Raw genomic sequence first — 23,533 nt, 5'->3', positions numbered from 1 at the left:
TAAGATTTTATTAAGAATCCTAACTTAGACCCTTTTAACATTGAGATTGAAAAATATCACTGCCACAAACAATGTGTAGAATGATGTGTCCAGCTTGTGACACAAGCTTCTCTAGCAGTTTGTGGAGCATATTCGAGGGATGGATTTATAAGAACTCGAACTGATTCCAGAAAAACTAAGCCTCACTTTAATGCTAAATCGAAAGACATCTTCGAACCATATTTTTTTGTAATATTTATATACCTAATTTTGTACTTTGCTTTGTATTTATTTATATTAAAAAACTTGGGTGACGTCAGGGAGACCGATAAGTTAGGCTATTTTGATATAAAAAGAATGTTTTACTATACTTTCCTTACGAAGAATTTTTAATTGCCTTGTGAATCCAGGAAATATTTTCTAATTTAAACCGAATTTATTTATTTAAGTTCTATAATGTACATTTCCCTTACAAAAGAAATTCGCATATTAATGTATTTTTTCTAATTTTTAGTTGCCGTGGGGAGCAGAAAATATTTTTTTATTTCAACGCAATTTTACAAACATACTAAATAGTTTGTTAGGCAACTTTTGTAAGCTAATACATTTTCGTTTCGAAATAAAAACATTTTTCGTCTATTAACATTTTTTCAAAATTTTTAATTGTCTTGGGGAGCAGAAGATATTTTCCAGTTTCGAAAAAATTTTACCGAAATACTTAACAGTTGATTGGGTAACTTTTGTAAGGTATTACTTTTCCATCGCAATAAAATTAGTTTTTTCGCCTTTTTTGATGCACCCTAGTGTACAGTACCTACACTTTTTGCCAAGTATGACAAGGATATGTCAAATAGCACTAAAGTACTGGGTACACATAATTTTTAAATTTTTAAATAAAACACCTTGTAACTTAGTAAGGAGCCACATTTAATTTAAGTGATTTGGGTTCATTTTTAATATTTTTTGGTCTAGAATCTACAATTCAGAGATTGGACATTCTTTAAGAATCATCCATTAGATATATCGATAACGGGTTTAGCAGGAATTGTAACAAACATGGAGCAAAATTTAAAACGTAAATACAATTTGTTAAATAAAACGATCTAAAAATTGAAGCGAGGTTTCCTCTTCTTCTTGTTATTTTTGTGTAGATATGACTCTGTTTTTCAATGTGCCTCCAGTAAGTTGTCATTTCATCGTTTTCGTGGTCTTCCCACTGATCGTCTCCCTATTGGGGAACCGTCTCTCGCCGTCCTTACTACTCTATTTGTTGTCATTCGGCTTATGTGGTCGTTCCATTCTACTCTTCTGTTTTTCACCCAGTTATTAATGTTGTCTACCTTGCATCTCTGTCGTATATCTGTACTTCTTGCTCTATCTCACAGTGTCTTACCATCGATTTTTCGAAATGTTTTCATCTCTACTGTTTCTAGCATAGAAGCGAGGTTTCTAAACTGTAATATTTTTCCTCTAGAAGAAACAATTAACGTGGTACGGACATGTTCAAAGAATGGAGGAAGAATGAATGCCAAAGAAAATTATGAAATGGATACCTACAGAAAACAGGAAAAGAGGAAGGCCAAGAACGACATGGATACAAGGAGTAAGACGATCAATGAGTGTATTAGGATTAGAAGTTGAAAACTACAATGATAGAAGATTTGGCAACAAGGCATCGGACAACGTTGGAGGACGTGTTGAACCCGAATTTATATATAATATTTTTCCTCTATAGTTAAATGCTGAGACAATCGTTACGAAACGGATGAAAGAGACCATTTTTACGCGACGAAGAAAGTCAGGTGCACAACATGTAAACTATTTTAATTTTATTAAAATCAAGAACAGGGATATTAAATTTATATATAACTTCTATGATTATTTTGCAATCCATCTGTAAATCTAATATTATTTCTAAGCATTTTATTATCGAAATAGTTGATCTCGCGACCCCTTTTTGGTTTATTCAAATTTTAATCTCCTCGACACATATCGCAAATCTATACAGGCATTACATAATAATTATCAACAAAATCTAGTACCTATAAGTATACGCTTCTCAGTGGTTACCCTTTTTGTACTTCTCGGTTTTCAGTTTACTGCTTTTTTTCTATCAATGATTTTAATTTGTAATTATTGTAATATGCACGACCTACGTACCTTGAGCCTAACTGGTCTTTATCGATCTTTCTCTTTGTTACTTATCTCTATCTTTTCCTTGAGTATCTTATCGTATTGTGGTAGATCCATCTCATCACCATCATAATCAGCAGCTATTCCAACCATTGTCGAATGTAAGCCTCCCTTAGGTCACTTAGTTGTGTCCATTCGGTTTTGTTTTGAGGTCTGGCTCACTTCTCTTGCTTGCTCTTGGTCGTATTCCAGAATTCTCTTCGTCCAACGGTTATATTTTATTCTTTCTATATGTACTACCCAGTTCCATTTTAACAAAATAATAATTAACCTTTAACGTCCTACTGCATTTAGAAGACCAAAAATAATAATTTTTTTCTCAGAACCTTTATTAAAAATGAACATAAAACTTCTTAGATGTTAATATCTAACTTTTAGATGTTAATATCTAACTTTTAGAGAGTACAAAAAATACATATATTTTTTATTTATGCACGTACAAATATTGTAGAGGGCGAAAAATTCGAGGGCTCGAAAAATGATGGTGGACAATAGTTAATCTCAGGATTGGGATATCTGAAATAAAAAAATCTTACTACATTTGAAAAGGGAAGGTTTATCATGTGAAAATTTACCACACTTATTAAAAAAATAAAAAATAAATATTTTTAACCATAAAAAGCTGAAAAAATAACGAGTGATTTTTTCACAAAAATTTTTCAAATTTCCGTAAAATCTTTTTTTTGTGGAATTTTTCACTAGCGGTGGTAAATTGTCACGTAAGAAACCTTTCTTTTTCAAACGCCGTACGATATTTTTGTTTTAGAGATCCCAATCCGGAGATTCTTATCCGGGCAACACATTTTACTTACCTAACCGGGCAATTCGGTTCCGTTGGGCCCACCACTGTTCTTGAATGTACTATTCATATTTACCCATATATTTCTAATATTCTTTTTTGATTTTTTATTAAAGTTAGATTTAAATGGTCTAGATTAAAAAAAGGTGCTACTATAGTATGCGGTCTACCTCGAGGGTGCGATCTACCTGAACGATTTGCACACAATAATGAAATGCAAGAAAACTTTTGTAGAAAAATATTTATTCACAAGTAATAAACATTTGGAGCCAAATAAAGACTTAATTAATAAATAAATAAAAACTTTTGCAAATATACCAGGCCATTTTGCACTTTGTGCACTTTGCTTTTTACTATGTCGCATGATCGCATATACGTCCTGTCGGTTGTGGTTGACTCTTCCAGACAAATTTATCCTTAGTTCCAAAAATTACACACTCTGAAATCTGGGAACTTGTAGCTACACATTCTTCTTCATTATCACTCAAAACTACTTGCTGATCATCCTCTTCACTTGCTTCTGAAAGATGATCTTCAATTTCAGACTCACTTTCAATGCCACCTAGTTCAGGAGATCCTTCATCATGGGAATCTCATAAATTATTAGCAATATCTTGCAGTTCTGTAGCTGACAATGGTTTTCGGGACATTTTACGTTAATTCAATATAATTTTAGGAGCTTAGATGTTGACACTAACATCGATATCAAACGATTGATAGCAGATGTCTTATTTATGTCAAAATATGTATAGGTACCTACCTAACAAGATTATTGCATTACAACAATGATTATCAGTTTTTAAAATTCATTTAGAATAGATATAACACCTATTGTAAGCATCTCTTTGATGCTCACATCAAAGAGATTTACATTGTTTGTTACACGTTTAGACTTTATTATTGGATTTCCGGAATCATAAATGTCGTTTAGATAATCCACAAAAACATTACCTGACTGCCAGATTAACTTCTGTAACAAAGATTTAGACTTTAGGTATAAATACAAATAGGTGTCCTAGATTTTAACAATATTTCAGATAATTTCAAATATCTTAAAATTATTCCACTGTAATATATTTAAATATATTAGTAAACAATCAAGCATGCCGAATGTTTAAGTAGTCTTGTAAACAAAACTTACACATGTAGGTATTAGTGCAAGATTGCATTTCTGTATATTATTATTGAAATAATAATCTTGACATACATATACGAAAGTATTACAAACATAGGTAATCAATAAGTATTCATACACAGAAATATTTAGGGCAGTCTAACAGTCTAATATTGGGGTTACTGTAGAGAGTGCCACCTCGACTAAGGACGTTCATTCCATCGTCAACTGGGTACTATTAACGAGTATTAAATGTACCTATAATAATAAAGTATTAATGGGAAATATAGTGTCTTCCAGTTAATCACCCCATCGTTAGGGTAGCAAAAACGCGTTACCACCATATGGCGACCTGAGAGACGAACTGGACTTCTGAACCAGCAACAGCAACAAGAAAGATGGCAACAAAAAACTGGAAGAAAAGACAGAAAATTTGGGGTAAAGTACAAATCCTCTTATAAAATAGCATTATTAGCTGCAATATGGAGCTGGAGAGGCCAACCATACGAGAAATGGTAGACGTCGGCAGGAACAGCTTTGGAGACATGGGACCACGCCCAGCGTCAAGGAAAATGGACCATAGTGGACAATAATTGTGTGTGAATTCGTGAGTAACTTTTAATAAGCTATTTTTTTATATTGCATACAGTCTCACAGATTAATCTCACAGATAAGAATAATTTTTTTTTATTAAGTAAATAAAACGTAAAAATATAGGTAATCTTTTTGAGAAGTATTAACTTTTTAATTGAATACAATAATTATCAAAATAGGTGAAGTTTTCATAATTTTTATTAATTTTTAAGTATATAATATAAAGAATCTAATATATTCAATAAGTTAGTTGATATCTATTTTTGACTATAGTATCGATATTAAGTTTTATTTTTAAGGAAAGATACGAATTTTTGCAATTCTTAATAGATTATATTTTTAACTATGATTATCAATTTTTTGCTATTTAAACACTTTTATTTTGCGTAAGGTAAGGTATATTTACCTATTCTCAAATGTTGATATTGACCGTGAACAGAAACAAAAGAATGTGCTGAGACGTCATAATATACGATTTAAATCGACTATTTATAGTACTATATGTACACTAAGAAATTATGTAATAGGAAGATTTTATGGAATTACGATGAATTAGAATATTTTTGAGAATATAATGGAAGAAATATTATTATTATTTGAATTATATAATATAAGATAAGAAAAGAAATACTTTGAGACGTTGGAACAAAATACAGGACTTACGAGACGGAAATGTCTAAATAATTAATATGGAAATTTTTGTTGAAAATAATGCACTCAACATTTTTAAAGAAATTTTATGATAAATATTATAATTACAAAGAAATGAATCCTAAAAAGAGAAAATAAAAAATGAATATGGAAGAGAAGTTTGATTTTTTTATATACAAGGACTATCCCATATATAGGGACTAACGATGAAGAATTTTTTTATACGAAAAGAGGATACAGGCTAAGGAAATATGTCCTGGAAACTAATCTGATACAAGAATAAAGACAAAACAAGTCATAATGAAAATGAAGTGACAATGAAGAATAAGTTATCTGAAAAATAGAATATTTAAAGAGAATATTTTATACTGCTAGAAACAGTATATATTGAGTATGATATAAATATACTTTTAAATTTCTATAATATAATATAATATAACTTTAAATTCTTATAATATAAATATATTTTGATTGAAAACATAAGACAAGTCATGTAAGACTGTATCTCAATTAGAGAAATAGAGACTATTTTTTATGACGTAAAAGTGACTATTCGTGCGAAGAAACTGAACTTATATTTAATTAGTATAAAAAAAAGATAAACTATTTTTAGCTATTGTAAGTTTTTCTCGTTCGTAATTTTTATGTAAATATTTTGTGGGTACCCGGGCCCAGAAACAGATTTAGAATTAGGATTTAAATTTTTCCTTATGGTCAGGAGATTTTAATCGATTTTTTTTAACAGAATATAGTCTATTTTTATTAACACTTTCTTTCGGATTTTTTTTTCTCATAATTGAATGCTTGAAGTTTTTTTGATACCGATAAAGATCGTTTGGTACGATTAAGATCGTTGATTTTAACTTTTTTTAATATCGGTCGAATTCTAATATAAATATGATTTTTAAATGTTTTATGATGATTAGTTAATGAGATAACTGATTTTTTTAATATATTAAAAGCATAATTAATATGAGACAATCTAGACAAAACAAAAAAAAACACACTCTTGTCAAGAAAACTGGTACAATATGAAGATCAGAAGATTTTAGCATACCCAATTTTTGTTTTGAAGTAATCCTATTCTCAACTAAGGGAGAGCAGTAGGTTCAAATAGGAATTTAGGGATGCGAGACGTAGAAGAAGATTTTTAAGCGCACAACTACCCATTTTATCTTTTTGCAACAAACCTTCTCACGACTAAGGACGTGCAAAAGGACCGGAAGCAAATTCAAGGGTTTAAAGCTGCGGAAAAACTACCCACTGAGTAGGTAAGGGTAAGAGAAGAAGAATTTATGAAGTAAATGATATATAAATGAAGAATTATGAAAAATGATGAATATATATGAAAAAAGATATATATGAAATATAAAGTAAATGAAAAATGAAATAATGAAGAAATATGAAGAAGAAGAAGATTTATGTTTAATAGTACACTATGAAGAAAGTACTAAGTATAAAGAAAATGAAGAAATATGTAATTATTGTGGGGTACGCCACTGTGTTGATAAACAACGCAATTTTGAGTGCTCTGATATTTCATCCGAATTTCGGAAATATCGAGAATTAGAAATTGTAAGAGTGAACTGTGAGCAAATAATATACTACAACAAAGTGCTGAGAGTGTTAGTGACACAATAGGACTAATAATATTCGAGGTAGGCTGAAATCAAAATAACGTGGCGTCTTATCTCTTGGTAGCGATTTATCTATCCGCAAGGTTGAATTGTAGATGATCGTTGGCGCTAGCAGATAGGCAACACAGATTACACATTCCATAGGCGTATCAGAGGAATACGGAATGGATGAAATGAGCGGGATGGTTAAAGAAGTAACAAACGGAATGAGAGAGATAGCAAATGAAATGAAAGAAATGAGAACTGAGCGTAAAGAATTAATAAAAATTGTCAAAGATTTAACAAGTGAATGGAAGCAGAGTTTGGAAGAAGTAAAAGAGATTAGAAGAGAAAATGAAGTAATGAAAACTAAAATCAGGGTGCTAGAATATAAACTTGAAGCTATGGAAAAGAAAGAACGTCGAAATAACATTATTATCACCGGATTTGAAACTGCAGGAGATACTATAGAGCTAAAAGAAGATATAGAGAATCAGTTGCAAACTTTTCTTGGAACAAAGTGTGAGATAAAAGAGATAACGAAACTGAATAAGAGAATGTGCAAGTTAGAATTGAGTACATATGGTGATAAAGCAGACATAATGAAAAATAAGAACAAGTTAAGACATATTAAAGGAAGAAAACTTTTTATTGATGATGACTATACGATCCAAGAAAGAAAGATTCAAAAACAACTAAGAGAATATGCAAATGAACAGAGGCAAAAAGGTAATGTTGTAAAAGTTAAATACCAGAAGATCATTATAAATGATGAAATATGGAAATGGAATATGGAAACTGGCACAATTGAAAAAGAGAGCAACAGAGCTAATCCAAAAAACTAATAAAAGCAGAGGCGGACAAAACGATGACAAATTCGGCAATGAAAACGGAAAAAGAAATGGAACTGAAAGTTATAGATAAGAAAGGAGAGGTATGGAGAACAGCGACATGGAATGTTAGAGGAATAAGTGGAAAAGAGTTAGAATTAGTAGAGACCCTTAGCAACACAAACTATGCTGCAATAGCCATCACTGAGACAAAAAAAAAGGGAGCTGGGACACAAATAATAGGAGATGGAAATCTATTAATATACAGTGGTGTAAAGGAAACTGAATGGGCCAGAGCAGGAGTAGCCTGTTTGATACCCAAAAATAAAGTAAAAAGTATAAGAAATTGGGAATTCATCAATGAGAGACTATTGAAGGTATCAATGAATTGTAGTAAAAGCGATATTATAACTTTGATTGTAATATACGCACCTGGATAAAGTGACAAAGCAAACGACAAAAATCAATTTTGGGAACAACTACAGCAGACAGTAGAAGATTATGAGGGAACACTCATAATATTGGGAGACTTCAATGCTAGAGTGGGAAACGAAAACATGAAATGGCAAGGAGATATAGGTAGGCACGGAGAACACACAATTAATAAAAACGGGAAAAGATTGCTAGAGTTTTGTATAGATAATGATTTAGTTATAGCCAACACTTTCTTTGAACACAAGGAAATACACAAGATAACAAGAGCAATGCCCCAGCGAAATGAAAAATCAATAATAGACTTCATAATTGTTCCTCGAGAAAAAAGGAGTAAAGTTAAAGATGTCAGAGTGAAAAGAAGCTATGATATAGGTAGTGACCATTATCTACTAGAAGGAGTATTCAAGAATAACAACAAAGTCGAGGACCGAAAACAGATACAAAACAAAAACTATAGCGGACGAATAAGAACCTATAAGCTGAGAAACTTGCAAACAAGAAATGAGTATATAGAAAAAACAGAAAAACAGTTTGCAAGGATTGAAAAGAGAAGACAAAGTAGAAATGTGGAAGAAAAGTGGATCAGATTTAAGGCAATACTATTAGAAACAACAGGGCAAGTTTGCGGGTATACCAGTAGAAATAATCATAAAAAGCAGACAAGCTGGTGGAACAACGATATTAAAAAAGAAGTCAGAGAAAAGAAAAGGCTATGGAAAATGTACATACAAAAAAGAAATCAAGAGGCATACGATAAATACAAGGAACAGCGCAACAAAGTTAAAGTAAGGATAAAACAAGAAAAGCAGAACGCCTGGGAAGAATTTGGAAGAACTATGGAAGAAAATAGTACCCAAAATACAAAATTATTTTATAGAGTATTAAAGAATATGAGAAGTAAAACGGAAATTAAACTACAGCAGATAAAAGATAGAAACGGAAATATAATAACTGAGGATGAGCCCATTATAGAAAGGTGGAGAGAATATTTCAAGGAACTTTTAAACAATGAAAATACAACAGCAGAGAATCGCACACAGATAACAGACGAAACACCTGAAGGAGGGCAAGAAGACGTTTATGAAACTAAAATAAAGATGGAAGAAGTTGAAGATGCACTAGAAAAACTAAAAGTTGGTAAAGCAGCAGGGATCGACGGAATAGATGCTGAATTATTGAAATATCTTGGACAACAGGGTAAACAAGAATTACATGACCTACTAAATTTAGCATGGACAAACAAAAAAATCCCAGAGGATTGGAACATTTCAATAATACTGCCTATACACAAAAAGGGAGACACGAAAGAGTGCAGTAATTATAGGGGTATATCACTTCCCTGCTCAGCGTTGAAAATCTACGAAATTATCCTAGAAAAGAAACTACGAGAAATAGTTGAGCCTCGACTGGCGGATATACAAAGTGGATTTAGACCATCACACAGCGTACAAGATCATATATTCACACTACAGCAAATTACTGAAAAAACACTGTTAATAAACGATACACTGTACCTGGCGTTTTTAGATATGAAAAAGGCGTTTGACATGGTCAATAGAGAAGGAATATGGCAAAGCCTGAAAAACAAGGCAGTAGATGAAGAACTTGTAAGTGTAATAAAGAGTTTGTATGTCAACACAAAAAACCAGGTCAGGACAAGTAACTTAATCTCCAGCGAATTTTCTAATAACGACGGGGTTAGACAAGGTGGAGTGTTGAGCCCACTGTTATTTATTTCCGTTATGGATGAAGTTATTAAAAAGTGTTGGAAAAAAACTAAAAAATGGGCTATAGGGTATAGAAATTTGCAACAAATAAAAATTGAAGCCTGTGCATTTGCTGATGACATTGTATTAGTTGCAAGAACTGAAAAGGCTCTCGCAGATAGCATTAGAATCTGGGCTGAAGAACTAAAAATCTACAACTTAATAATAAATATGGAGAAAACTAAAGTAATGACAATAGCCAACAAAGAAGCAACTGTAAATATTGAAATCGAAGGGCAAAAAATCGAGCAAGTAGACCTCTTTAAGTATTTGGGAATAATGTTAAACAACAAAGGTACACAAGAAGATGAAATTGGAAACAGAATAAAATTGGCTACGAGAACTTATTATTCACTGTATAAAAATTTCCTAAACAAAAAAGAAATATCGAGGAAAACCAAAATGACAGTATATAAAACTGTATATATGCCAATTACAATATATGGGGCAGAAAACTGGGTACTTAATGACAGACAAAGAAAAAGATTACAAGCTACAGAAATGAGATACTTAAGAAAAGTGGTGGGAGCAAGAAGATTAGACAAAAGAAGAAACGAAGATATAAGACATGAATTACAGGTAAAATCGCTCAACGAAAAAGTTGAAGAAAAGAAGTTAAAATGGGCTGGACACATGATAAGAATGAGTGCTGAGAGACAAGTGAAAATGACATGGGAGGCCAAAGCAGTGGGTAAAAGCAGGAGGGGCAGACCAAGGAAAAGCTGGAACACTAGTGTAAACGAAATACTCAAGAAAAGAGGAACATCGTGGCAAGAAGCAAAAGTTTTAGCAGCAGATAGGAAGAAGTGGCGTAAATTTGCAGAGAGTATTATATAAAGGAGGAATCCTCGACACCTAATATGGTAAAAGAGGTAACCGATTATGTATGTATGTATGTATGTAATTATTGTGAAGTACCAGACAAGAAGAATAAAAAAAGAGAGAATTTCTAATAGAAGAATATGTAAAAATTTGAGAACAGCAAAATATTTGTCTTGTAAATGTCTAGTAACAGAGTAATTTAAATTTTAAGAGTTTAAGTTGTAAATTTCTTTTTAAACCTTTGAGTTAAAGTAAAATATAAAATATAATTTCTCAGTGTACTTTCGCGAGATATAAGGAAGTAATAAATAAGAATAGACGGTGTTTGATGACTATTTTTTAATTGTGTAATAAGTTGTATATTTGTATATTTTGTATAAATTTGTATTTTTCTGTAAATTCAGTTGATGATGATGGCACGAAAAAAATTCCTCTTTTTCAAAAGGGAGAGAGAAAAGGCACAGTAAATTGCAGAGTAATTTTTTTTCTTTAGGAACGGTGGTGTCCTAGGTTTTAACAATATTTCAGATAATTTCAAATATCTTAAAATTATTCCACTGTAATATATTTAAATATATTAGTAAACAATCAAGCATGCCGAATGTTTAAGTAGTCTTGTAAACAAAATTTACACATGTATGTATTAGTGCAAGATTGCATTTCTGTATATTATTATTGAAATAATAATCTTGACATACATATACGAAAGTATTACAAACATAGGTAATCAATAAGTATTCATACACAGAAATATTTAGGGCAGTCTAACAGTCTAATATTGGGGTTACTGTAGAGAGTGCCACCTCGACTAAGGACGTTCATTCCATCGTCAACTGGGTACTATTAACGAGTATTAAATGTACCTATAATAATAAAGTATTAATGGGAAATATAGTGTCTTCCAGTTAATCACCCCATCGTTAGGGTAGCAAAAACGCGTTACCACCATATAGGGTCTAACGGGCCCGTGTTGCCCATTTACGTGACAAAATTCTTTCGACGCAATAATTTCAAAAATGATAATAAATATTTTAAATAATTCATGACTATGTTGAAGGAAACATACCTCTAAACAAATTCAGTGATGCATAAAATTCAATAAATTTTTTTTTTATCGGTCTATGATAAAATATTTGGCGTCTCGGGTCCGTTGGACCCACCTTGTCCGGATAAGGGTTAACTGTCCGCCATCGGAACTACTTTTTTTTCGAGGTCTCAACTTTGGCGCCCTCTACAACATTAGTGTACGTGCAGAAATGAAAAAAGATATATTTTTTGTATTCTATAAAATCAGATATTAATGTGCAAAAACATTTATATGCTCATTTTGAATAAAGTTTCTGAGAAAAATAATCTTGAAAAAATGCTTATTTTTGGTCTTCTAAAGTGTACTGGTACCTTAAATTACAGATAATATGTTTTTTTAATCGTCTTGTTATTTATTTATTGGATTTGCGATCGCTAAGCTTAATGTTCAGCATTGTAGTATATAATAGCTATAATGTATAGCATTATATCGCATTTGTCCTATTTATCTCCTCATTTCCGATATTTCTTAGTTACCCCAGCCAATGAGAGCAACATCAGGATATTACCTCCAAATTCTATCCTACTGCATGGGTTTTAATGAAATTTTGGGAATAGCCTTTACTTATCTCCTAATTCAAAGTCTACCCTATATACTATATATATATATATATATATATATATATATATATATATATATATATATATATATATATATATATATATATATATATAGTAGCTAAACACTCCTGTAGGGGTTACGCCGCTTAAGCTCTCTAGATCTAAGTAGAGGTAGGGACACTTGGTGCCGTGAAACTTTTTTTCGACCAGCACCAATATGCCCCAACCCCTATTGCGTATCGCATAGAAACGTGACGTCATCAATCATCGTCGCCAGCTCTTTCTTTTAATTTACGTCGCCCGCATAATTTAACATTTAATTAGATGATTATTCTTATCTACATCGATCACGACGACTGATATTTTTAAAATTTTAACACATGCATTTAACATATGAAAAGTTGTTTATATTACAAGGGTTTTTAGAGAACGCCTGCTGGGAATATTTCTGCTAAAATGAAGTTAAACCAGACCTCGTTATGTACTAACTATATTACAAACATTGTAATCATTATATTAGTATCAAACTTTCGATAGTTATATTGTGGGATGTATAAGATCTCGTTATGACTGTTATAAAATTAAAACAAAGATGGATATGCATTTTTTTTTTGACATAGGGATCCATAATAAAGAAGTAAACGGATATTGAAAACATTTAGGTCTTATAAAAGTTAACAGTGTTTATAATAATCATTTGTATAGTCACTGACGTTACAGAAATGACCAAGTAAGGGAAAAATGTAAGAAGTATTGTAACTTGTTTTCTAACAATTAATTAGAATTTAACCCAAATATTTCTAAAGAGAAATTGATTTCATAGTTTACCTAATAATTAAAAGCGTACCCGTTTTGCAAATCGACCAAAAATTCGAGGTTTTAAATAGAAATGTATAAAAATCCTGATGGGTATAAAAATGTAAAAAAGGAAAGCAGGAGAAGCCTATAGATAGTTGTTATAAAACTTCATAAATATTTATATGGTAGCTGAAAAATTCTTTACGAAATGTATCTCGAATATCCGAAAATACGTTACCAAATTTAGTGAATGTAATAATACCAGACCGCAATTAATAAGGAATCGGTGATCGAAGCAATTTACTATATTGATTATTATAGTACATGAATTACATTCTCATGGACTGTTTACAAGAGTACCGAGATGTACATACGATTAAATATGGCAAAAGCTAATATAATTATATCTTAAAAGAGATAAAATAAAAACAAGGATTAGTCTATTTGGTCGAACAAAATCTGATTAAAGTTAATCAGAATTTGAACTTAACAGCGAATGCCACCAGAAGGCCTTCTTAGATATCCAAATTGATAAAAATTTCAATTTGAATATAAAAAAAAGTTAGACTACATATTCGCCAGGATAGAAGGAGGTTTTAAGACATATAAAAATTATAGATTTTGCTTAAAACCGTGGATTTCTTAATATCTTTAGATAAATGTCCAAGTAGATATAATCATCAAAGTATTTACAGATATTCTATTACCACAATTTAATACATATCGCTTAAAATTCAAATGGTATGTTACCTTACGTATGGAGTAGAGGTAGGGACACTTGGTGCCGTGAAACATTTTTTCGACCAGCACCAATATGCCCCAACCCCTATTGCGTATCGCATAGAAACGTGACGTCATCAATCATCGTCGCCAGCTCTTTCTTTTAATTTACGTCGCCCGCATAATTTAACATTTAATTAGATGATTATTCTTATCTACATCGATCACGACGACTGATATTTTTAAAATTTTAACACATGCATTTAACATATGAAAAGTTGTTTATATTACAAGGGTTTTTAGAGAACGCCTGCTGGGAATATTTCTGCTAAAATGAAGTTAAACCAGACCTCGTTATGTACTAACTATATTACAAACATTGTAATCATTATATTAATATCAAACTTTCGATAGTTATATTGTGGACTGTGTAAGATCTCGTTATGACTGTTATAAAATTAAAACAAAGATGGATATGCATTTTTTTTTTGACATAGGGATCCATAATAAAGAAGTAAATGGATATTGAAAACATTTAGGTCTTATAAAAGTTAACAGTGTTTATAATAATCATTTGTATAGTCACAGACGTTACAGAAATGACCAAGTAAGGGAAAAAATGTAAGAAGTATTGTAACTTGTTTTCTAACAATTAATTAGAATTTAACCCAAATATTTCTAAAGAGAAATTGATTTCATAGTTTACCTAATAATTAATAATCTTAATAATACCAATAATATAAAAGCGTACCCGTTTTGCAAATCGACCAAAAATTCGAGGTTTTAAATAGAAATGTATAAAAATCATAAGGAAGGTGAGGGAAAGCTATACATAGTTTTTATAAACTACGCTTCATTAATTACCATAAAACGTTCTATACTGTAGAGCACGACAAGCTGATGGAGATATTACCAAATACTGAAATAAACATAAAGAACCTAGTAGTTATTAGTAATATTTACTGGGAATCAACATCCGTACAAAGGCAGGAGAATACGATAGCAAAAATATGATATGACAAATATGTGTACTATCAATTGTGCTGTTCATCATCATCATCATCATCATCAGCCTCTCTCAATCCACTGCTGGACATAGGCCTCCCCTGTTTGTCTCCTAAAGTGTTCTATCTTGTGCTTTTTGTATCCAGTTTTTTGTTGTCTTTCGTAAGTCGTCTTGCCATCGTATTGGTGGTCTTCCTCTGCTACGTTTGCACGCACGTTTACTACGTGCTGTTCAACATAATATGATATACTCTATAAGCTTTTCAAGAAGCAGTAGAGGATATTGAACCGGAATTCTGATTAACGGAGTGTATCAATACGATCAGATACGCGGACGACACGACGGTATTCGCTGACACTTATGAAACCCTTCAGGAGTTAGTGAATGTGATCGCAGAAGTAAGTCAAAAATATGGAAACATTAAGAGAAAAAATCTCTAATAGCAATTAGGACGAGTCTGTATGAATGGTCAACAATAGAAAGAGCAATACACCTATCTTGGTACGAACGTAAATGAACTTAGAAATCAAATGTAGATAGAGAAAGCAAGATCTTATTTTCAAAATAGCTACAAATGCCATTATTTTTTAAATACCTATAAAAATCAGATTATTACGATATTTCCTTATACTCTTGTAAGGAGATGAGTCATGGACTTTCAGAGACGCTATCCGCAAGACAATTGAGACCATCAAAATGTGGCTATATCGTCGAATCCTGAAGATATCTTTCACGTTACTAATCAGGACGTCTTATTAGAATAAAAACAGTCAAAATCGAATATCTGGTAATTTCATGATGAACAGAGAAAGATATGGTTTGCTGCAACTAATTTTACACGAAACGTAGTAGAAGGAAAACTTGAACTGCCTGAAAAATTTACGTACTTGGTTCAATACAACATCCGCAAATATTTTCAAAGTAGCATCGTGAAAAGTAAAAATTTTCGTGATGGTGACCAACATCCGAAATTGATACAAGAGGAAGATAGAAGAATAGAGATTAAGAAATATGCCGTGTATTAGCAAATAAAAATTGCATCAATTAAAAACAAAAATATATTTTGAAATTTTGTTTATAGATACAAAAATGTAAATTTTTAAGGAATTGGTAAGCAAATTAATGAAGAATGCAACAAATAGCTTATTTGTTTGTATATTTTCTACAATGAACCTGTTAAAATGTTTGCAAGGAGAGCTATGAGTTTGCAGAGCGAATAAAAATTTCGTACTTGTTTCCATGGTAATCTAATAAATATGTCTTAGAAAAAGTGAACTTTTATAATGGAAGTTTTTGAAACTTATGAACGTATATATAAATTTGAATATGGTTTAAGGTAACTAATAACTGATATCAAATATTGTATTACGGTTTTTGATTTGTATTTTAATAATAGTCTCCTGTTTTATAAAACTAACGAGGCTTGGAGGATTATAGCAGGGTAGTCTGCTATCTCTAGGGCCTACAGTATACAAAAAAAAGGTAACAGAGGCAGTGGTACGCTTCAACCGTCTTTTATTACCCTTGGTTTTACCAAAGGTATTCATATTATTCAGGTGAGTCGACCTGGTGTCTATAGACATTTTTTAAAATATGTAGATGTTCTCCTCTGCGCTATGATTCGAACCCCGGCCTATCTGCATGGAAGTCAGACATCCTACCGTCTGAGCTATCAGGGCCCACAGGTCTAGTTCACCAGGCAAACAAAATGTCATATTTTAGGAACTAAAACATCGGAAATATTTTGATATAAGAAAAAAGCATATGTAATTAAACATTGTTAACATTTTTATTTAGCTTAAATGGCTCGACAACTAAGGTCATTAGTATGGTACAATTGATTTCGCAAACAGATACCTAGTGTAATGTGTGTGTTGGGTAAATGTCTTGTTACTTAATAAAGTCGACTTTACAGTCTTTGAAAAGAAAAAACTAATCGTAATATTGTAAACATTTACTTTGTTTATTTATGTGAATAACGTATAATTGTTATTTTAACCAAGAAGAACCTACATTAAATACCAGAAAATTATTAGATACAATTTAAGATAAAGCTCCTAATGACAATTAAAGTACCTGTTGCGTACACAAATGCATTACACCCTGCAGAGTAGAAAAATACTCAGTTTCAGTTCAATGAATCATAAATTTAGGCAAAAAAAAATGTATCGATAATGCTAAAATTACGTAGTCTACTCGTATATAATTACTAAATAATCAAATGTCTGAAAGCTAAGATATTTTTCAACGTCTATTGCAAAAAAAAAAATAGATTAGCTATATTTTGCTACCGGTCTAATATAGAACTATATACAAGAAATTAATTTGTACTTATGTTTCTTCTTAAAATTTTTGAAGGTATTCAACAAATATGCCAAAATCTTACTGTTTGTTATAAATTTAAAAATGTTTATGTACAATTTGTCTTTATTGTCTGTACCTTGAATATTTGAAAATTATTTTACCTAATATTAACCGAACTCATAGAATAGACAAGACAATCGATAGAACAGTACTTACTCAATAGAACAGTAAGAATAGAGTAACAGAAAGTAATTTACTGGAATTATTTATTGTAAAACCTTAATTTCATTTAGTTTATTCAAGAGCTGTACACAAGTTATGTAGTAAATATGTCAAATATGATAAAATTTTAATATCCGAAACAAGTCTGAGCTCGATAAAAAATTAATTATTATAATAGGATCAATCATCTTGGAGCGAAGCATAGGGCGGTTAGTAAAGCAGGTGTTTCATTAAGTAGACTTTTCGCTCAGCATACTGCAGCTGGTTGATTTTTACAAAAACAAAGTGGAGAGTAAGTGCCCATATAAACTCATATTGAATCAGTATTGTGAGTGTTCGTGCGGTTGATGGTATAGCTAGGTAAGTACGTCTGCATTATTACAATTATTAAATAATTTCTGATAAGTAGACATATTTTAAAACTACTGATGAAGATAAATCCACATAACACTAAACACCTTATTAATAATAAACCTTTCGTATATTGGTAATTATTCTGCTAGCATTTTGTATGAAAGTAAATTTCAGTACTAGCTATAAGTACGTAAATTAAAATTTTCAGCCGGATGGTTTTGCACACTGGATATCTTGGTACACTTTAATAATTGTTATAATAAAAAGTAAGAGAATGTATACAATCAAACAACTTTTCTGAAAATAAAACTAGAACCTATCATAACTTTATCAATTAGTTTAGTAATATATCGGCAATAAGAAAAATTGTATTTCTCTGGTTTTTTTCACAGAAATTATCATGTATCTATTTATAAAATTTAAAGAATAAACATATTTTTTATTTCTATAGTTATTTCGAATTTGTTACCATTCTTCGTCAGCCTTTTTGCATTCACTCCTGGACAAAGGCCTGCCCATGAATTCTCCATTCTTCTCTGTTTTATACTATTTGGAGTCAGTTTTTCCCTTTTTTGCTTTGATGTCGTCTAGCCATCGTTTGTGGTCTTCTTTTCCTGCTACTGTTATGTATTATATTTCATTAATAATCCTTAATTATTTTCCATATAGATGTAATAGTGTTTTGTTAATATACGTATAAAATCATTATAATTATTCTTCGCTTGTCCACAACTGAACATAGATCTCCCTCATAATTTTCTAGGTTGTACCTTTTTGCATCTAATTTTTATGATCTTCAATTAGTCAGTTAAATCGTAACCGTTTATCCATCTGTGATGGATATAATATATGGAACAGATTTAAATTTTTAATCCTTTTAATCCTCTTAGTAAACTCCTTGTAAAATGGCTCATCCTTAAAAAAAATACAAAATCCTTTTATGTATCTAAAAGATACCAAAGTGAATTAATAAAAAATTATGGGTAATAAATACTGTACAGTAAAACCTCGATATAACGGACTAATTGGGGGCGGGATGTCGGTTAAAGCCGAAAGTCCGTTGTATAAAAATAGGTTTAAAATCAAACAAAATTTTTTTTTAATTATGTAGGTACTGTATTTAGATACAGTGTACAAATCTGTAAGTTATAAAAGAAATATAGTTTTGTTCTCTACTTTTTTTTTTATTTTTCTACTTCATCTAAAAACTTTCTGTAATATACTCTATTTGGTTGACAAAATTATTCACTGATTCATGGGTTGAATAAGCGATGTATTTTTTGGCAAACATACAATTAAAGTTGCCATCTTCTGAATTTAGAATACTTTCAGGGTTATTAGCCGGAGCTTTATCAAAAATCAATAAACCTTTCACCTCTTAGGCGGTATTTCCAGTTTCTTCCCTTGAAATTTTATCACTGCAGGTACAAATACTTTAAAAACCAATTTTTGAAAATATCTCTGGTGAACCATGCCATATTAGAGCTATAATATGAAACAGGCAGATGATGCCTTTTGATGATTATATCTTTGACAACATTAGGTTTACGAGATTTACCAACAATTATAGTAGTCAATACATGCGAATCATCGGCGTTAGCACAAAGCAGTGCCCAGATCCTATCGTTGTTGATTTTCCTTCTATATAGAATTCGATTTTTCATATTTTTTGCATTCAATTTTTTTTTACATTTAATCTTATTTTTTGTCCGTTATACCCGAAGTCCATTAAATAGAAGGCCGTTCTATCGAGGTTTTACTGTATTCATTTTTCGTCTATTTGAAATAAATAACACTGATTCTGTAATATTTTTCCTTATGCGCGACGAATGTAGTTATTCTCTCAGTTGTGTGATTTTCACTTATTAAGTTAAGGGTATTCCAATATGTTTTCTTTTGTGACCAGGAGAATCCTCTTGTTGAGAATGTAAAGGTTGTTTTTATTTTTTTTTTGTCCTGATAAAAAATATAATTTTCAAAAACTCGTTCGTAAAAAGATTTCCTATATTTTAAAAATTATTAAAATCTTATATTGCTTGAACATCTTGAATATTATGCACACTAAATAATGTAACATTTTCATTCAACATTTGTTTATACATTATCAAAGATTTTTATCGTTAGAATGTTCTAACGACGCACCTTATTTTCATGTATTGGAATATACCTGCTGTAGTTAGACGATATTCATTCAAATGAATTTCTACTGGAGTACCTTCTACGAAATGTAGCAAGTCCTAGCATACGGTTATCATGGGTATTATTTAGTATGATGTTCGACATAAATCCATATATACACATACTGATTTATTAAAGATCCTCTTTCAAAGTAATATATCTCTTAAAATAATACTTTTTTAAAAATTACTCTCAACTGCGTATAAAAGATATGATTAACTGTAGATCTCTTAAGATTTTACCTATTCCGATCTAATGTAAGATAATCCCCCTTTTGTTGTATCGTAGACAGGTTCTTCAATATTCCTTTATTAAATTCCAGTTAACCCATGAGTTGGCTTGAACAGAAATGCTTTAATGATATCATCGGTGTCACATTCCACCATCATTTTTTTTAACATCGACCTCAATTTGTTTACGTAAATAACCAAAACAAAACTACCACTAATAGAAATTCACTATTTATTTTGAGTTTTAAATCCCTAATGACTGACTAATTTTTAGGATTTATACTTGATCTGTAAAACGTAATTGGCTAAAATTCCGGAAATTTTGGCAATTTTCTATCATGTAATCTAATATTAATATCATGTATTACTTAAATTAATAAACAAAAATTATATTGTGTAGACAGAAGAATTTTTCAGTAATTATAATACTAAGCATACCTAATGAACTATTTGTACTCACAGTCCTTTTCACAAAATTTTTATATTAATACTCAAATATTCACAAAGAATGAGCGGCTATTCAAATTTCTGAGAAAATATGCTAGTCTGTTTACATCACCTGAATCATTCCATCTTAATTTGAAAGGTTTAATGACAACAAAAGCTTTTTGGAAATAAACAAAATTAAATTTATTAGTTTATACAATTATGTGTATAATGCGTAGGAAATCATTCTTCATACACCTCATCCTCTAAGGGCCGGTTGTTCGAACGCTAATCAACAATGATCATTATCAAATATTTAATTACTGTCACCAAAACTGTCAATGTCAACTTTGTTTGGGTTGCTGAAAACATAATTAATTACAATTATGAGATTTATTATTAATTATGTTAATAATTATTGTTAAATTAATTGATTATAGACTCCACAGACTTTTTAATAACCTAAACAAAGTTGACATTGACAGTAATTAATTATTTGATAATGATCATTGTTGATTAGCGTTCGAACAACCGGCCCTAACGATATTATCGATCTTCATTTTACTCTGATTGCAGCAATTCTGAATTTCTATTGTTGTTTTTATACAGCTTTAAATTTTTCAATCAGGACGTGCGTCGTCTCCCGATCTTTTTTTTATAACCAATCGCAAGTTGATATTTTCATTTCTTAAAATGTGACCACAGTAGCTCATTATTTTTCTGCATGATGTTAAGTACTTCTTTTTTCATCTTTCTTAACATTTCCGTGCTGGTTATGTGCTGTACCCATGATATTTTCCATATTCTTCAATTTTACATCTTAAACCTTTCATCTTTCAGTTGCGTCTGTAATTGACCAGGCTTTAACTCCTTTAAATAGCTCAGTTAATAATGCGTAGGAACTCTTTGCTCTACTTTATGTGCCTCATCCTTAAGAATATTATCGATCTGCATTTTACTCTGTCTACAGAAATTGTGAATAATTGTATTGTTGTTTTTTCCACTCCACTGCTTTAAATTTTTAATCAAGATGTGTATCACCTCTACTGTCCTCATTTGTCTTCCCTTTCTCTTGTATAACCATATTTTCTATTTCTTAGTATGCGACCAAAGTAGCTCATTATTTTTTCTTCGTGGCACTACTTTTTTCATCTTTCTTAATATTTCAGTGTTAGTTATGTGTTACAATAACACCACAGCTCTCATTTTTCAGTTACGTCGCTAATTGACCAAGCTTCAATTTCCTTTATATTCCTAATGCTTAGGAACCCTTTAAAAAACTGTGTAAACCTAGCAAAGAAATATATAGACAATTATAAGTATAATACAGTGTTGTTTAAAATATAAAGAAAAATCCAGATCAGATATAATTCAAATGAAATATTAGTTCAACAAGTTCCATACTTCCACAAAATTTATTACAAGGTAATGCCACTACAGCTGTTTCGGCAGAATATCTTTCTCGAGGAATTTTACTATGGGTCTGCACAAGTTTATCTGAAGAGGTTGAGGTGTGGAGAGCGGTAGTCTCAAGTTGGGCATTCAGAATTATATCTTTATTTTTTTAATTTATCTATTTCCATAAATTTCAATAAAGATAGCATGTGTGAGGCCTTTATTTTGAATATGAAGAATTTGAAACTCTTTATGAAAGTACTATTATGATCTAGAAGGACTTACGTAGAATCTGTTTTTCTATCTCTTTTTTTGTTCTGGTATACGTTTGTTAAAGGCGTCTAATCGATGCAAGTTTTTAGACAGTCACTACGTGTCTATCCACTCTGAAATTGCTTTTTTTTTTGGACTCTTATTTTTGTTGATGTATTTATCTAAGTTGTCTAAGCTGGTGTTATTCCTTTCTTTTTTATGTGTTTGGCTATTTTTTATGTATATGTGTTAGTACTTTGTCATCAATTACTGAAATATTTAAGATTATTGCAATTATGCATATTGAAAAAAATCTGTTTCTAAGAGGGTTACAACACACAAAACAAAGTCATATCTTTACAATATCTAAATTTTTTGACAATAATAATACATTAAAATAATTCATATTTAAAAATCTGAACTAAATACCAATAATGTACTCAATATTTTTCGTTTTTAATTAAATAATTTCATATACCTTCATTATTAAAATTACATAAGTATTCAGTATATACCTTTGCAAAGACATTAGTTTAATACGTTAAATTTCATATTGATATCTCTGCTGTTAATTTCAACAAACGGAAGAGGGAATACTAGATTTCAGTGTGCTTTTCAGGTAGCTTCTAGGTGAATGACATTTTAGAAATTTCTGGTTCTGACAAGTACTATGGAAATAGGTTCATTACTTGTTAAAAATCATACTATATTTTTGAAGCTCTTTGTATTTTGTAAATCAGTCTAGGGTTCTTCTTACGATGTTTATCCATCAGATGTCGGCGATCAGCCTGGGTATCTTAACTTTACTTGCAGCTATTTCGAATAGTCCTGTTGTAGACGTATAAGACTTTCTTAAGATTTGAAGCCAAGGTATCCTCCTTAGTCCTCTCTTTTCAAATACCTTGCCCCAGAAAAATAACAAGATGTATCTTTATTCATTTCTCACAACATGGCAGAGATAGTCTAAATAATGCTCATTGATTGTGTTAATAATCTCACATTTCTTGCCTATTCTAAGTAGGATCTCAACATTTGTTAGACGTTCTATCCTTTAAAATTCTTAAAGTGCGTCTGTAACCCCATTATCTTGACGGCCTTCAGTTTCCTTAAAGAAGCTTCAGAAAGTGTCCAGGCCTCCTTCTAATAACGTAAAAAATACACAACATCTGATGATAGAGATTTTGGTACCAAGTGGTAAATCG

This window comes from Diabrotica virgifera, chromosome 1 (assembly GCF_917563875.1).
Source record: "Diabrotica virgifera virgifera chromosome 1, PGI_DIABVI_V3a".
Lineage (NCBI taxonomy): Eukaryota > Metazoa > Arthropoda > Insecta > Coleoptera > Chrysomelidae > Diabrotica > Diabrotica virgifera.
Note: the sequence above shows the minus strand (reverse complement) of the source record.